At 46.8% G+C, this 14,218-nt stretch overlaps 23 non-coding genes across 23 annotated transcripts; all 23 read left to right on the forward strand.

Annotated features, from left to right (window-relative positions):
- Nucleotides 1-123: 123 nt before the first annotated feature.
- On the forward strand, nucleotides 124-196 carry Trnar-ccu (transfer RNA arginine (anticodon CCU)). Its single transcript has one exon. It is a non-coding gene; the product is annotated as a tRNA-Arg (tRNA).
- A 502-nt stretch (nucleotides 197-698) lies between these two features.
- Trnar-ccu (transfer RNA arginine (anticodon CCU)) lies at nucleotides 699-771 on the forward strand. The gene has a single exon. It is a non-coding gene; the product is annotated as a tRNA-Arg (tRNA).
- A 502-nt stretch (nucleotides 772-1,273) lies between these two features.
- Nucleotides 1,274-1,346, forward strand: Trnar-ccu (transfer RNA arginine (anticodon CCU)). Its single transcript has one exon. It is a non-coding gene; the product is annotated as a tRNA-Arg (tRNA).
- A 502-nt stretch (nucleotides 1,347-1,848) lies between these two features.
- On the forward strand, nucleotides 1,849-1,921 carry Trnar-ccu (transfer RNA arginine (anticodon CCU)). The gene has a single exon. It is a non-coding gene; the product is annotated as a tRNA-Arg (tRNA).
- Nucleotides 1,922-2,423: 502 nt separating this feature from the next.
- Nucleotides 2,424-2,496, forward strand: Trnar-ccu (transfer RNA arginine (anticodon CCU)). Its single transcript has one exon. It is a non-coding gene; the product is annotated as a tRNA-Arg (tRNA).
- A 502-nt stretch (nucleotides 2,497-2,998) lies between these two features.
- On the forward strand, nucleotides 2,999-3,071 carry Trnar-ccu (transfer RNA arginine (anticodon CCU)). The gene has a single exon. It is a non-coding gene; the product is annotated as a tRNA-Arg (tRNA).
- A 502-nt stretch (nucleotides 3,072-3,573) lies between these two features.
- Trnar-ccu (transfer RNA arginine (anticodon CCU)) lies at nucleotides 3,574-3,646 on the forward strand. Its single transcript has one exon. It is a non-coding gene; the product is annotated as a tRNA-Arg (tRNA).
- Nucleotides 3,647-4,148: 502 nt separating this feature from the next.
- Nucleotides 4,149-4,221, forward strand: Trnar-ccu (transfer RNA arginine (anticodon CCU)). The gene has a single exon. It is a non-coding gene; the product is annotated as a tRNA-Arg (tRNA).
- A 502-nt stretch (nucleotides 4,222-4,723) lies between these two features.
- Trnar-ccu (transfer RNA arginine (anticodon CCU)) lies at nucleotides 4,724-4,796 on the forward strand. Its single transcript has one exon. It is a non-coding gene; the product is annotated as a tRNA-Arg (tRNA).
- Nucleotides 4,797-5,298: 502 nt separating this feature from the next.
- On the forward strand, nucleotides 5,299-5,371 carry Trnar-ccu (transfer RNA arginine (anticodon CCU)). The gene has a single exon. It is a non-coding gene; the product is annotated as a tRNA-Arg (tRNA).
- Nucleotides 5,372-5,873: 502 nt separating this feature from the next.
- On the forward strand, nucleotides 5,874-5,946 carry Trnar-ccu (transfer RNA arginine (anticodon CCU)). The gene has a single exon. It is a non-coding gene; the product is annotated as a tRNA-Arg (tRNA).
- Nucleotides 5,947-6,448: 502 nt separating this feature from the next.
- On the forward strand, nucleotides 6,449-6,521 carry Trnar-ccu (transfer RNA arginine (anticodon CCU)). Its single transcript has one exon. It is a non-coding gene; the product is annotated as a tRNA-Arg (tRNA).
- Nucleotides 6,522-7,023: 502 nt separating this feature from the next.
- On the forward strand, nucleotides 7,024-7,096 carry Trnar-ccu (transfer RNA arginine (anticodon CCU)). The gene has a single exon. It is a non-coding gene; the product is annotated as a tRNA-Arg (tRNA).
- Nucleotides 7,097-7,598: 502 nt separating this feature from the next.
- Trnar-ccu (transfer RNA arginine (anticodon CCU)) lies at nucleotides 7,599-7,671 on the forward strand. The gene has a single exon. It is a non-coding gene; the product is annotated as a tRNA-Arg (tRNA).
- A 502-nt stretch (nucleotides 7,672-8,173) lies between these two features.
- Trnar-ccu (transfer RNA arginine (anticodon CCU)) lies at nucleotides 8,174-8,246 on the forward strand. Its single transcript has one exon. It is a non-coding gene; the product is annotated as a tRNA-Arg (tRNA).
- A 502-nt stretch (nucleotides 8,247-8,748) lies between these two features.
- Nucleotides 8,749-8,821, forward strand: Trnar-ccu (transfer RNA arginine (anticodon CCU)). The gene has a single exon. It is a non-coding gene; the product is annotated as a tRNA-Arg (tRNA).
- A 502-nt stretch (nucleotides 8,822-9,323) lies between these two features.
- Nucleotides 9,324-9,396, forward strand: Trnar-ccu (transfer RNA arginine (anticodon CCU)). Its single transcript has one exon. It is a non-coding gene; the product is annotated as a tRNA-Arg (tRNA).
- A 502-nt stretch (nucleotides 9,397-9,898) lies between these two features.
- Nucleotides 9,899-9,971, forward strand: Trnar-ccu (transfer RNA arginine (anticodon CCU)). Its single transcript has one exon. It is a non-coding gene; the product is annotated as a tRNA-Arg (tRNA).
- A 502-nt stretch (nucleotides 9,972-10,473) lies between these two features.
- On the forward strand, nucleotides 10,474-10,546 carry Trnar-ccu (transfer RNA arginine (anticodon CCU)). Its single transcript has one exon. It is a non-coding gene; the product is annotated as a tRNA-Arg (tRNA).
- A 502-nt stretch (nucleotides 10,547-11,048) lies between these two features.
- Nucleotides 11,049-11,121, forward strand: Trnar-ccu (transfer RNA arginine (anticodon CCU)). The gene has a single exon. It is a non-coding gene; the product is annotated as a tRNA-Arg (tRNA).
- Nucleotides 11,122-11,623: 502 nt separating this feature from the next.
- On the forward strand, nucleotides 11,624-11,696 carry Trnar-ccu (transfer RNA arginine (anticodon CCU)). The gene has a single exon. It is a non-coding gene; the product is annotated as a tRNA-Arg (tRNA).
- A 502-nt stretch (nucleotides 11,697-12,198) lies between these two features.
- On the forward strand, nucleotides 12,199-12,271 carry Trnar-ccu (transfer RNA arginine (anticodon CCU)). The gene has a single exon. It is a non-coding gene; the product is annotated as a tRNA-Arg (tRNA).
- A 502-nt stretch (nucleotides 12,272-12,773) lies between these two features.
- Trnar-ccu (transfer RNA arginine (anticodon CCU)) lies at nucleotides 12,774-12,846 on the forward strand. Its single transcript has one exon. It is a non-coding gene; the product is annotated as a tRNA-Arg (tRNA).
- Nucleotides 12,847-14,218: the final 1,372 nt, after the last annotated feature.

Genomic DNA, 14,218 nt, shown 5'->3' on the forward strand with positions numbered 1-14,218 from the left:
CATGAACACAAGAAAGGCTCATGCGACGTCCTGACTCTCTGCAGACGTAGGGGAGCGCACCAGGAAGGGTAAACTTCGCAAGTGTTCATTTTAGCAAGCACACCGCCAACACCGCTCCAGCCAGCCTCTGTGGCCTAATGGATAAGGCATCGGTCTCCTAAACCGGGGATTGTGGGTTCGAGTCCCACCAGAGGTACACGTTTTACTCACTGGGGCAAAATCTCTCTCACCACGTACAGATGTAATAGTTGAGAAAGTTGGCCTTCCTGAGTGTTTACAGGTATCCCAGATATCACGAAGATATGAAAATATGCACTTACTGACTAGCTGAAACGAAACTACGGCCATTATCAATCGAATTCTTAGCTGCGAAAATGTTTCGAAGCGCGATGGCGCTGCGAAAGGAAACGCTATTTTAAAATTACTTGTTGCTAAACAGTATGACACATATGAATAGTCAGTCAACTGTCTTGTGTGCAGGACTTGGAGTTCAGATACGCTACAGCCTAAGGCGGCAGGTATAAGAATTGCCAGCAGAAAGTAGGTGCATGGACTTCGATACATCTGAGTATGTACATGAACACAAGAAAGGCTCATGCGACGTCCTGACTCTCTGCAGACGTAGGGGAGCGCACCAGGAAGGGTAAACTTCGCAAGTGTTCATTTTAGCAAGCACACCGCCAACACCGCTCCAGCCAGCCTCTGTGGCCTAATGGATAAGGCATCGGTCTCCTAAACCGGGGATTGTGGGTTCGAGTCCCACCAGAGGTACACGTTTTACTCACTGGGGCAAAATCTCTCTCACCACGTACAGATGTAATAGTTGAGAAAGTTGGCCTTCCTGAGTGTTTACAGGTATCCCAGATATCACGAAGATATGAAAATATGCACTTACTGACTAGCTGAAACGAAACTACGGCCATTATCAATCGAATTCTTAGCTGCGAAAATGTTTCGAAGCGCGATGGCGCTGCGAAAGGAAACGCTATTTTAAAATTACTTGTTGCTAAACAGTATGACACATATGAATAGTCAGTCAACTGTCTTGTGTGCAGGACTTGGAGTTCAGATACGCTACAGCCTAAGGCGGCAGGTATAAGAATTGCCAGCAGAAAGTAGGTGCATGGACTTCGATACATCTGAGTATGTACATGAACACAAGAAAGGCTCATGCGACGTCCTGACTCTCTGCAGACGTAGGGGAGCGCACCAGGAAGGGTAAACTTCGCAAGTGTTCATTTTAGCAAGCACACCGCCAACACCGCTCCAGCCAGCCTCTGTGGCCTAATGGATAAGGCATCGGTCTCCTAAACCGGGGATTGTGGGTTCGAGTCCCACCAGAGGTACACGTTTTACTCACTGGGGCAAAATCTCTCTCACCACGTACAGATGTAATAGTTGAGAAAGTTGGCCTTCCTGAGTGTTTACAGGTATCCCAGATATCACGAAGATATGAAAATATGCACTTACTGACTAGCTGAAACGAAACTACGGCCATTATCAATCGAATTCTTAGCTGCGAAAATGTTTCGAAGCGCGATGGCGCTGCGAAAGGAAACGCTATTTTAAAATTACTTGTTGCTAAACAGTATGACACATATGAATAGTCAGTCAACTGTCTTGTGTGCAGGACTTGGAGTTCAGATACGCTACAGCCTAAGGCGGCAGGTATAAGAATTGCCAGCAGAAAGTAGGTGCATGGACTTCGATACATCTGAGTATGTACATGAACACAAGAAAGGCTCATGCGACGTCCTGACTCTCTGCAGACGTAGGGGAGCGCACCAGGAAGGGTAAACTTCGCAAGTGTTCATTTTAGCAAGCACACCGCCAACACCGCTCCAGCCAGCCTCTGTGGCCTAATGGATAAGGCATCGGTCTCCTAAACCGGGGATTGTGGGTTCGAGTCCCACCAGAGGTACACGTTTTACTCACTGGGGCAAAATCTCTCTCACCACGTACAGATGTAATAGTTGAGAAAGTTGGCCTTCCTGAGTGTTTACAGGTATCCCAGATATCACGAAGATATGAAAATATGCACTTACTGACTAGCTGAAACGAAACTACGGCCATTATCAATCGAATTCTTAGCTGCGAAAATGTTTCGAAGCGCGATGGCGCTGCGAAAGGAAACGCTATTTTAAAATTACTTGTTGCTAAACAGTATGACACATATGAATAGTCAGTCAACTGTCTTGTGTGCAGGACTTGGAGTTCAGATACGCTACAGCCTAAGGCGGCAGGTATAAGAATTGCCAGCAGAAAGTAGGTGCATGGACTTCGATACATCTGAGTATGTACATGAACACAAGAAAGGCTCATGCGACGTCCTGACTCTCTGCAGACGTAGGGGAGCGCACCAGGAAGGGTAAACTTCGCAAGTGTTCATTTTAGCAAGCACACCGCCAACACCGCTCCAGCCAGCCTCTGTGGCCTAATGGATAAGGCATCGGTCTCCTAAACCGGGGATTGTGGGTTCGAGTCCCACCAGAGGTACACGTTTTACTCACTGGGGCAAAATCTCTCTCACCACGTACAGATGTAATAGTTGAGAAAGTTGGCCTTCCTGAGTGTTTACAGGTATCCCAGATATCACGAAGATATGAAAATATGCACTTACTGACTAGCTGAAACGAAACTACGGCCATTATCAATCGAATTCTTAGCTGCGAAAATGTTTCGAAGCGCGATGGCGCTGCGAAAGGAAACGCTATTTTAAAATTACTTGTTGCTAAACAGTATGACACATATGAATAGTCAGTCAACTGTCTTGTGTGCAGGACTTGGAGTTCAGATACGCTACAGCCTAAGGCGGCAGGTATAAGAATTGCCAGCAGAAAGTAGGTGCATGGACTTCGATACATCTGAGTATGTACATGAACACAAGAAAGGCTCATGCGACGTCCTGACTCTCTGCAGACGTAGGGGAGCGCACCAGGAAGGGTAAACTTCGCAAGTGTTCATTTTAGCAAGCACACCGCCAACACCGCTCCAGCCAGCCTCTGTGGCCTAATGGATAAGGCATCGGTCTCCTAAACCGGGGATTGTGGGTTCGAGTCCCACCAGAGGTACACGTTTTACTCACTGGGGCAAAATCTCTCTCACCACGTACAGATGTAATAGTTGAGAAAGTTGGCCTTCCTGAGTGTTTACAGGTATCCCAGATATCACGAAGATATGAAAATATGCACTTACTGACTAGCTGAAACGAAACTACGGCCATTATCAATCGAATTCTTAGCTGCGAAAATGTTTCGAAGCGCGATGGCGCTGCGAAAGGAAACGCTATTTTAAAATTACTTGTTGCTAAACAGTATGACACATATGAATAGTCAGTCAACTGTCTTGTGTGCAGGACTTGGAGTTCAGATACGCTACAGCCTAAGGCGGCAGGTATAAGAATTGCCAGCAGAAAGTAGGTGCATGGACTTCGATACATCTGAGTATGTACATGAACACAAGAAAGGCTCATGCGACGTCCTGACTCTCTGCAGACGTAGGGGAGCGCACCAGGAAGGGTAAACTTCGCAAGTGTTCATTTTAGCAAGCACACCGCCAACACCGCTCCAGCCAGCCTCTGTGGCCTAATGGATAAGGCATCGGTCTCCTAAACCGGGGATTGTGGGTTCGAGTCCCACCAGAGGTACACGTTTTACTCACTGGGGCAAAATCTCTCTCACCACGTACAGATGTAATAGTTGAGAAAGTTGGCCTTCCTGAGTGTTTACAGGTATCCCAGATATCACGAAGATATGAAAATATGCACTTACTGACTAGCTGAAACGAAACTACGGCCATTATCAATCGAATTCTTAGCTGCGAAAATGTTTCGAAGCGCGATGGCGCTGCGAAAGGAAACGCTATTTTAAAATTACTTGTTGCTAAACAGTATGACACATATGAATAGTCAGTCAACTGTCTTGTGTGCAGGACTTGGAGTTCAGATACGCTACAGCCTAAGGCGGCAGGTATAAGAATTGCCAGCAGAAAGTAGGTGCATGGACTTCGATACATCTGAGTATGTACATGAACACAAGAAAGGCTCATGCGACGCCCTGACTCTCTGCAGACGTAGGGGAGCGCACCAGGAAGGGTAAACTTCGCAAGTGTTCATTTTAGCAAGCACACCGCCAACACCGCTCCAGCCAGCCTCTGTGGCCTAATGGATAAGGCATCGGTCTCCTAAACCGGGGATTGTGGGTTCGAGTCCCACCAGAGGTACACGTTTTACTCACTGGGGCAAAATCTCTCTCACCACGTACAGATGTAATAGTTGAGAAAGTTGGCCTTCCTGAGTGTTTACAGGTATCCCAGATATCACGAAGATATGAAAATATGCACTTACTGACTAGCTGAAACGAAACTACGGCCATTATCAATCGAATTCTTAGCTGCGAAAATGTTTCGAAGCGCGATGGCGCTGCGAAAGGAAACGCTATTTTAAAATTACTTGTTGCTAAACAGTATGACACATATGAATAGTCAGTCAACTGTCTTGTGTGCAGGACTTGGAGTTCAGATACGCTACAGCCTAAGGCGGCAGGTATAAGAATTGCCAGCAGAAAGTAGGTGCATGGACTTCGATACATCTGAGTATGTACATGAACACAAGAAAGGCTCATGCGACGTCCTGACTCTCTGCAGACGTAGGGGAGCGCACCAGGAAGGGTAAACTTCGCAAGTGTTCATTTTAGCAAGCACACCGCCAACACCGCTCCAGCCAGCCTCTGTGGCCTAATGGATAAGGCATCGGTCTCCTAAACCGGGGATTGTGGGTTCGAGTCCCACCAGAGGTACACGTTTTACTCACTGGGGCAAAATCTCTCTCACCACGTACAGATGTAATAGTTGAGAAAGTTGGCCTTCCTGAGTGTTTACAGGTATCCCAGATATCACGAAGATATGAAAATATGCACTTACTGACTAGCTGAAACGAAACTACGGCCATTATCAATCGAATTCTTAGCTGCGAAAATGTTTCGAAGCGCGATGGCGCTGCGAAAGGAAACGCTATTTTAAAATTACTTGTTGCTAAACAGTATGACACATATGAATAGTCAGTCAACTGTCTTGTGTGCAGGACTTGGAGTTCAGATACGCTACAGCCTAAGGCGGCAGGTATAAGAATTGCCAGCAGAAAGTAGGTGCATGGACTTCGATACATCTGAGTATGTACATGAACACAAGAAAGGCTCATGCGACGTCCTGACTCTCTGCAGACGTAGGGGAGCGCACCAGGAAGGGTAAACTTCGCAAGTGTTCATTTTAGCAAGCACACCGCCAACACCGCTCCAGCCAGCCTCTGTGGCCTAATGGATAAGGCATCGGTCTCCTAAACCGGGGATTGTGGGTTCGAGTCCCACCAGAGGTACACGTTTTACTCACTGGGGCAAAATCTCTCTCACCACGTACAGATGTAATAGTTGAGAAAGTTGGCCTTCCTGAGTGTTTACAGGTATCCCAGATATCACGAAGATATGAAAATATGCACTTACTGACTAGCTGAAACGAAACTACGGCCATTATCAATCGAATTCTTAGCTGCGAAAATGTTTCGAAGCGCGATGGCGCTGCGAAAGGAAACGCTATTTTAAAATTACTTGTTGCTAAACAGTATGACACATATGAATAGTCAGTCAACTGTCTTGTGTGCAGGACTTGGAGTTCAGATACGCTACAGCCTAAGGCGGCAGGTATAAGAATTGCCAGCAGAAAGTAGGTGCATGGACTTCGATACATCTGAGTATGTACATGAACACAAGAAAGGCTCATGCGACGTCCTGACTCTCTGCAGACGTAGGGGAGCGCACCAGGAAGGGTAAACTTCGCAAGTGTTCATTTTAGCAAGCACACCGCCAACACCGCTCCAGCCAGCCTCTGTGGCCTAATGGATAAGGCATCGGTCTCCTAAACCGGGGATTGTGGGTTCGAGTCCCACCAGAGGTACGCGTTTTACTCACTGGGGCAAAATCTCTCTCACCACGTACAGATGTAATAGTTGAGAAAGTTGGCCTTCCTGAGTGTTTACAGGTATCCCAGATATCACGAAGATATGAAAATATGCACTTACTGACTAGCTGAAACGAAACTACGGCCATTATCAATCGAATTCTTAGCTGCGAAAATGTTTCGAAGCGCGATGGCGCTGCGAAAGGAAACGCTATTTTAAAATTACTTGTTGCTAAACAGTATGACACATATGAATAGTCAGTCAACTGTCTTGTGTGCAGGACTTGGAGTTCAGATACGCTACAGCCTAAGGCGGCAGGTATAAGAATTGCCAGCAGAAAGTAGGTGCATGGACTTCGATACATCTGAGTATGTACATGAACACAAGAAAGGCTCATGCGACGTCCTGACTCTCTGCAGACGTAGGGGAGCGCACCAGGAAGGGTAAACTTCGCAAGTGTTCATTTTAGCAAGCACACCGCCAACACCGCTCCAGCCAGCCTCTGTGGCCTAATGGATAAGGCATCGGTCTCCTAAACCGGGGATTGTGGGTTCGAGTCCCACCAGAGGTACACGTTTTACTCACTGGGGCAAAATCTCTCTCACCACGTACAGATGTAATAGTTGAGAAAGTTGGCCTTCCTGAGTGTTTACAGGTATCCCAGATATCACGAAGATATGAAAATATGCACTTACTGACTAGCTGAAACGAAACTACGGCCATTATCAATCGAATTCTTAGCTGCGAAAATGTTTCGAAGCGCGATGGCGCTGCGAAAGGAAACGCTATTTTAAAATTACTTGTTGCTAAACAGTATGACACATATGAATAGTCAGTCAACTGTCTTGTGTGCAGGACTTGGAGTTCAGATACGCTACAGCCTAAGGCGGCAGGTATAAGAATTGCCAGCAGAAAGTAGGTGCATGGACTTCGATACATCTGAGTATGTACATGAACACAAGAAAGGCTCATGCGACGTCCTGACTCTCTGCAGACGTAGGGGAGCGCACCAGGAAGGGTAAACTTCGCAAGTGTTCATTTTAGCAAGCACACCGCCAACACCGCTCCAGCCAGCCTCTGTGGCCTAATGGATAAGGCATCGGTCTCCTAAACCGGGGATTGTGGGTTCGAGTCCCACCAGAGGTACACGTTTTACTCACTGGGGCAAAATCTCTCTCACCACGTACAGATGTAATAGTTGAGAAAGTTGGCCTTCCTGAGTGTTTACAGGTATCCCAGATATCACGAAGATATGAAAATATGCACTTACTGACTAGCTGAAACGAAACTACGGCCATTATCAATCGAATTCTTAGCTGCGAAAATGTTTCGAAGCGCGATGGCGCTGCGAAAGGAAACGCTATTTTAAAATTACTTGTTGCTAAACAGTATGACACATATGAATAGTCAGTCAACTGTCTTGTGTGCAGGACTTGGAGTTCAGATACGCTACAGCCTAAGGCGGCAGGTATAAGAATTGCCAGCAGAAAGTAGGTGCATGGACTTCGATACATCTGAGTATGTACATGAACACAAGAAAGGCTCATGCGACGTCCTGACTCTCTGCAGACGTAGGGGAGCGCACCAGGAAGGGTAAACTTCGCAAGTGTTCATTTTAGCAAGCACACCGCCAACACCGCTCCAGCCAGCCTCTGTGGCCTAATGGATAAGGCATCGGTCTCCTAAACCGGGGATTGTGGGTTCGAGTCCCACCAGAGGTACACGTTTTACTCACTGGGGCAAAATCTCTCTCACCACGTACAGATGTAATAGTTGAGAAAGTTGGCCTTCCTGAGTGTTTACAGGTATCCCAGATATCACGAAGATATGAAAATATGCACTTACTGACTAGCTGAAACGAAACTACGGCCATTATCAATCGAATTCTTAGCTGCGAAAATGTTTCGAAGCGCGATGGCGCTGCGAAAGGAAACGCTATTTTAAAATTACTTGTTGCTAAACAGTATGACACATATGAATAGTCAGTCAACTGTCTTGTGTGCAGGACTTGGAGTTCAGATACGCTACAGCCTAAGGCGGCAGGTATAAGAATTGCCAGCAGAAAGTAGGTGCATGGACTTCGATACATCTGAGTATGTACATGAACACAAGAAAGGCTCATGCGACGTCCTGACTCTCTGCAGACGTAGGGGAGCGCACCAGGAAGGGTAAACTTCGCAAGTGTTCATTTTAGCAAGCACACCGCCAACACCGCTCCAGCCAGCCTCTGTGGCCTAATGGATAAGGCATCGGTCTCCTAAACCGGGGATTGTGGGTTCGAGTCCCACCAGAGGTACACGTTTTACTCACTGGGGCAAAATCTCTCTCACCACGTACAGATGTAATAGTTGAGAAAGTTGGCCTTCCTGAGTGTTTACAGGTATCCCAGATATCACGAAGATATGAAAATATGCACTTACTGACTAGCTGAAACGAAACTACGGCCATTATCAATCGAATTCTTAGCTGCGAAAATGTTTCGAAGCGCGATGGCGCTGCGAAAGGAAACGCTATTTTAAAATTACTTGTTGCTAAACAGTATGACACATATGAATAGTCAGTCAACTGTCTTGTGTGCAGGACTTGGAGTTCAGATACGCTACAGCCTAAGGCGGCAGGTATAAGAATTGCCAGCAGAAAGTAGGTGCATGGACTTCGATACATCTGAGTATGTACATGAACACAAGAAAGGCTCATGCGACGTCCTGACTCTCTGCAGACGTAGGGGAGCGCACCAGGAAGGGTAAACTTCGCAAGTGTTCATTTTAGCAAGCACACCGCCAACACCGCTCCAGCCAGCCTCTGTGGCCTAATGGATAAGGCATCGGTCTCCTAAACCGGGGATTGTGGGTTCGAGTCCCACCAGAGGTACACGTTTTACTCACTGGGGCAAAATCTCTCTCACCACGTACAGATGTAATAGTTGAGAAAGTTGGCCTTCCTGAGTGTTTACAGGTATCCCAGATATCACGAAGATATGAAAATATGCACTTACTGACTAGCTGAAACGAAACTACGGCCATTATCAATCGAATTCTTAGCTGCGAAAATGTTTCGAAGCGCGATGGCGCTGCGAAAGGAAACGCTATTTTAAAATTACTTGTTGCTAAACAGTATGACACATATGAATAGTCAGTCAACTGTCTTGTGTGCAGGACTTGGAGTTCAGATACGCTACAGCCTAAGGCGGCAGGTATAAGAATTGCCAGCAGAAAGTAGGTGCATGGACTTCGATACATCTGAGTATGTACATGAACACAAGAAAGGCTCATGCGACGTCCTGACTCTCTGCAGACGTAGGGGAGCGCACCAGGAAGGGTAAACTTCGCAAGTGTTCATTTTAGCAAGCACACCGCCAACACCGCTCCAGCCAGCCTCTGTGGCCTAATGGATAAGGCATCGGTCTCCTAAACCGGGGATTGTGGGTTCGAGTCCCACCAGAGGTACACGTTTTACTCACTGGGGCAAAATCTCTCTCACCACGTACAGATGTAATAGTTGAGAAAGTTGGCCTTCCTGAGTGTTTACAGGTATCCCAGATATCACGAAGATATGAAAATATGCACTTACTGACTAGCTGAAACGAAACTACGGCCATTATCAATCGAATTCTTAGCTGCGAAAATGTTTCGAAGCGCGATGGCGCTGCGAAAGGAAACGCTATTTTAAAATTACTTGTTGCTAAACAGTATGACACATATGAATAGTCAGTCAACTGTCTTGTGTGCAGGACTTGGAGTTCAGATACGCTACAGCCTAAGGCGGCAGGTATAAGAATTGCCAGCAGAAAGTAGGTGCATGGACTTCGATACATCTGAGTATGTACATGAACACAAGAAAGGCTCATGCGACGTCCTGACTCTCTGCAGACGTAGGGGAGCGCACCAGGAAGGGTAAACTTCGCAAGTGTTCATTTTAGCAAGCACACCGCCAACACCGCTCCAGCCAGCCTCTGTGGCCTAATGGATAAGGCATCGGTCTCCTAAACCGGGGATTGTGGGTTCGAGTCCCACCAGAGGTACACGTTTTACTCACTGGGGCAAAATCTCTCTCACCACGTACAGATGTAATAGTTGAGAAAGTTGGCCTTCCTGAGTGTTTACAGGTATCCCAGATATCACGAAGATATGAAAATATGCACTTACTGACTAGCTGAAACGAAACTACGGCCATTATCAATCGAATTCTTAGCTGCGAAAATGTTTCGAAGCGCGATGGCGCTGCGAAAGGAAACGCTATTTTAAAATTACTTGTTGCTAAACAGTATGACACATATGAATAGTCAGTCAACTGTCTTGTGTGCAGGACTTGGAGTTCAGATACGCTACAGCCTAAGGCGGCAGGTATAAGAATTGCCAGCAGAAAGTAGGTGCATGGACTTCGATACATCTGAGTATGTACATGAACACAAGAAAGGCTCATGCGACGTCCTGACTCTCTGCAGACGTAGGGGAGCGCACCAGGAAGGGTAAACTTCGCAAGTGTTCATTTTAGCAAGCACACCGCCAACACCGCTCCAGCCAGCCTCTGTGGCCTAATGGATAAGGCATCGGTCTCCTAAACCGGGGATTGTGGGTTCGAGTCCCACCAGAGGTACACGTTTTACTCACTGGGGCAAAATCTCTCTCACCACGTACAGATGTAATAGTTGAGAAAGTTGGCCTTCCTGAGTGTTTACAGGTATCCCAGATATCACGAAGATATGAAAATATGCACTTACTGACTAGCTGAAACGAAACTACGGCCATTATCAATCGAATTCTTAGCTGCGAAAATGTTTCGAAGCGCGATGGCGCTGCGAAAGGAAACGCTATTTTAAAATTACTTGTTGCTAAACAGTATGACACATATGAATAGTCAGTCAACTGTCTTGTGTGCAGGACTTGGAGTTCAGATACGCTACAGCCTAAGGCGGCAGGTATAAGAATTGCCAGCAGAAAGTAGGTGCATGGACTTCGATACATCTGAGTATGTACATGAACACAAGAAAGGCTCATGCGACGTCCTGACTCTCTGCAGACGTAGGGGAGCGCACCAGGAAGGGTAAACTTCGCAAGTGTTCATTTTAGCAAGCACACCGCCAACACCGCTCCAGCCAGCCTCTGTGGCCTAATGGATAAGGCATCGGTCTCCTAAACCGGGGATTGTGGGTTCGAGTCCCACCAGAGGTACACGTTTTACTCACTGGGGCAAAATCTCTCTCACCACGTACAGATGTAATAGTTGAGAAAGTTGGCCTTCCTGAGTGTTTACAGGTATCCCAGATATCACGAAGATATGAAAATATGCACTTACTGACTAGCTGAAACGAAACTACGGCCATTATCAATCGAATTCTTAGCTGCGAAAATGTTTCGAAGCGCGATGGCGCTGCGAAAGGAAACGCTATTTTAAAATTACTTGTTGCTAAACAGTATGACACATATGAATAGTCAGTCAACTGTCTTGTGTGCAGGACTTGGAGTTCAGATACGCTACAGCCTAAGGCGGCAGGTATAAGAATTGCCAGCAGAAAGTAGGTGCATGGACTTCGATACATCTGAGTATGTACATGAACACAAGAAAGGCTCATGCGACGTCCTGACTCTCTGCAGACGTAGGGGAGCGCACCAGGAAGGGTAAACTTCGCAAGTGTTCATTTTAGCAAGCACACCGCCTACACCGCTCCAGCCAGCCTCTGTGGCCTAATGGATAAGGCATCGGTCTCCTAAACCGGGGATTGTGGGTTCGAGTCCCACCAGAGGTACACGTTTTACTCACTGGGGCAAAATCTCTCTCACCACGTACAGATGTAATAGTTGAGAAAGTTGGCCTTCCTGAGTGTTTACAGGTATCCCAGATATCACGAAGATATGAAAATATGCACTTACTGACTAGCTGAAACGAAACTACGGCCATTATCAATCGAATTCTTAGCTGCGAAAATGTTTCGAAGCGCGATGGCGCTGCGAAAGGAAACGCTATTTTAAAATTACTTGTTGCTAAACAGTATGACACATATGAATAGTCAGTCAACTGTCTTGTGTGCAGGACTTGGAGTTCAGATACGCTACAGCCTAAGGCGGCAGGTATAAGAATTGCCAGCAGAAAGTAGGTGCATGGACTTCGATACATCTGAGTATGTACATGAACACAAGAAAGGCTCATGCGACGTCCTGACTCTCTGCAGACGTAGGGGAGCGCACCAGGAAGGGTAAACTTCGCAAGTGTTCATTTTAGCAAGCACACCGCCAACACCGCTCCAGCCAGCCTCTGTGGCCTAATGGATAAGGCATCGGTCTCCTAAACCGGGGATTGTGGGTTCGAGTCCCACCAGAGGTACACGTTTTACTCACTGGGGCAAAATCTCTCTCACCACGTACAGATGTAATAGTTGAGAAAGTTGGCCTTCCTGAGTGTTTACAGGTATCCCAGATATCACGAAGATATGAAAATATGCACTTACTGACTAGCTGAAACGAAACTACGGCCATTATCAATCGAATTCTTAGCTGCGAAAATGTTTCGAAGCGCGATGGCGCTGCGAAAGGAAACGCTATTTTAAAATTACTTGTTGCTAAACAGTATGACACATATGAATAGTCAGTCAACTGTCTTGTGTGCAGGACTTGGAGTTCAGATACGCTACAGCCTAAGGCGGCAGGTATAAGAATTGCCAGCAGAAAGTAGGTGCATGGACTTCGATACATCTGAGTATGTACATGAACACAAGAAAGGCTCATGCGACGTCCTGACTCTCTGCAGACGTAGGGGAGCGCACCAGGAAGGGTAAACTTCGCAAGTGTTCATTTTAGCAAGCACACCGCCAACACCGCTCCAGCCAGCCTCTGTGGCCTAATGGATAAGGCATCGGTCTCCTAAACCGGGGATTGTGGGTTCGAGTCCCACCAGAGGTACACGTTTTACTCACTGGGGCAAAATCTCTCTCACCACGTACAGATGTAATAGTTGAGAAAGTTGGCCTTCCTGAGTGTTTACAGGTATCCCAGATATCACGAAGATATGAAAATATGCACTTACTGACTAGCTGAAACGAAACTACGGCCATTATCAATCGAATTCTTAGCTGCGAAAATGTTTCGAAGCGCGATGGCGCTGCGAAAGGAAACGCTATTTTAAAATTACTTGTTGCTAAACAGTATGACACATATGAATAGTCAGTCAACTGTCTTGTGTGCAGGACTTGGAGTTCAGATACGCTACAGCCTAAGGCGGCAGGTATAAGAATTGCCAGCAGAAAGTAGGTGCATGGACTTCGATACATCTGAGTATGTACATGAACACAAGAAAGGCTCATGCGACGTCCTGACTCTCTGCAGACGTAGGGGAGCGCACCAGGAAGGGTAAACTTCGCAAGTGTTCATTTTAGCAAGCACACCGCCAACACCGCTCCAGCCAGCCTCTGTGGCCTAATGGACAGTCAGCCAGCGGCTGCGCTGGAGGTCGGACGTGCCGTGCTGTGTGCTGTGCTGCATTAGCTCCGCGTGGTAAGTCTCTGCTCTTGCTGCAACGCGTCGCTGTCTATAGTATTTGTGTAGACATGAAAAAGAATTAAGAGATGTCGCAACCGCAACGAAAAGATACTTTGAAATTCACGTTTGATCGCAACTTTGTCCGACCGAGGTCATTTGATGTTGAACAGTGGTTAGAGGATAATGTTAAAATAGGACTTGATGATATTATCGGCATACATTTCTCGATTATGAACAGTGTGGTTTTCGTGAAACTTGCCAGTCCAGAATTGTGTGAAAGGATAGTTCGATCTTGTGGTGGCATTCTGAAATTTAAACATGCTGACGGAAATGTTGGGGAGGTTACCGTTGCCCATGCTGGTCTAGGTATTCGGACCGTGCGAGTCTTTGAACTTCCCTTTGAAATTACAAGTGACCAGATAAATGCTGTTATTGCTCCATACGGGAAAGTTTTGAGTAATATTGCCGAACGGTGGTCTGCTGCACACAAATTCCCTGTTTTGAATGGTGTGCGCCAATTAAAAGTCGAATTGCAGAAGCACATTCCGTCGTTTATAAACGTCTGCGGATATAGAGCTGTTGTGATGTATGATGACCAACCGAAAACGTGTGCTGTCTGCAATTTACCAGGCCACGTTCGTGCAGACTGTGTTCAAAGGCGAGTGGCGCAACTGCCTGCCGGCGATGCCGTCAGGCCCCCTGCTATGTCAACGCTGCCCGTAACATATGTCGCCGTAGCGCGCGGTTTTGCAAGTGCCACTGCGCCCCCCGAAGTTACTACGAATACCGACCCACA

Source organism: Schistocerca gregaria, unplaced genomic scaffold (assembly GCF_023897955.1).
Source record: "Schistocerca gregaria isolate iqSchGreg1 unplaced genomic scaffold, iqSchGreg1.2 ptg000850l, whole genome shotgun sequence".
Taxonomy (NCBI): domain Eukaryota; kingdom Metazoa; phylum Arthropoda; class Insecta; order Orthoptera; family Acrididae; genus Schistocerca; species Schistocerca gregaria.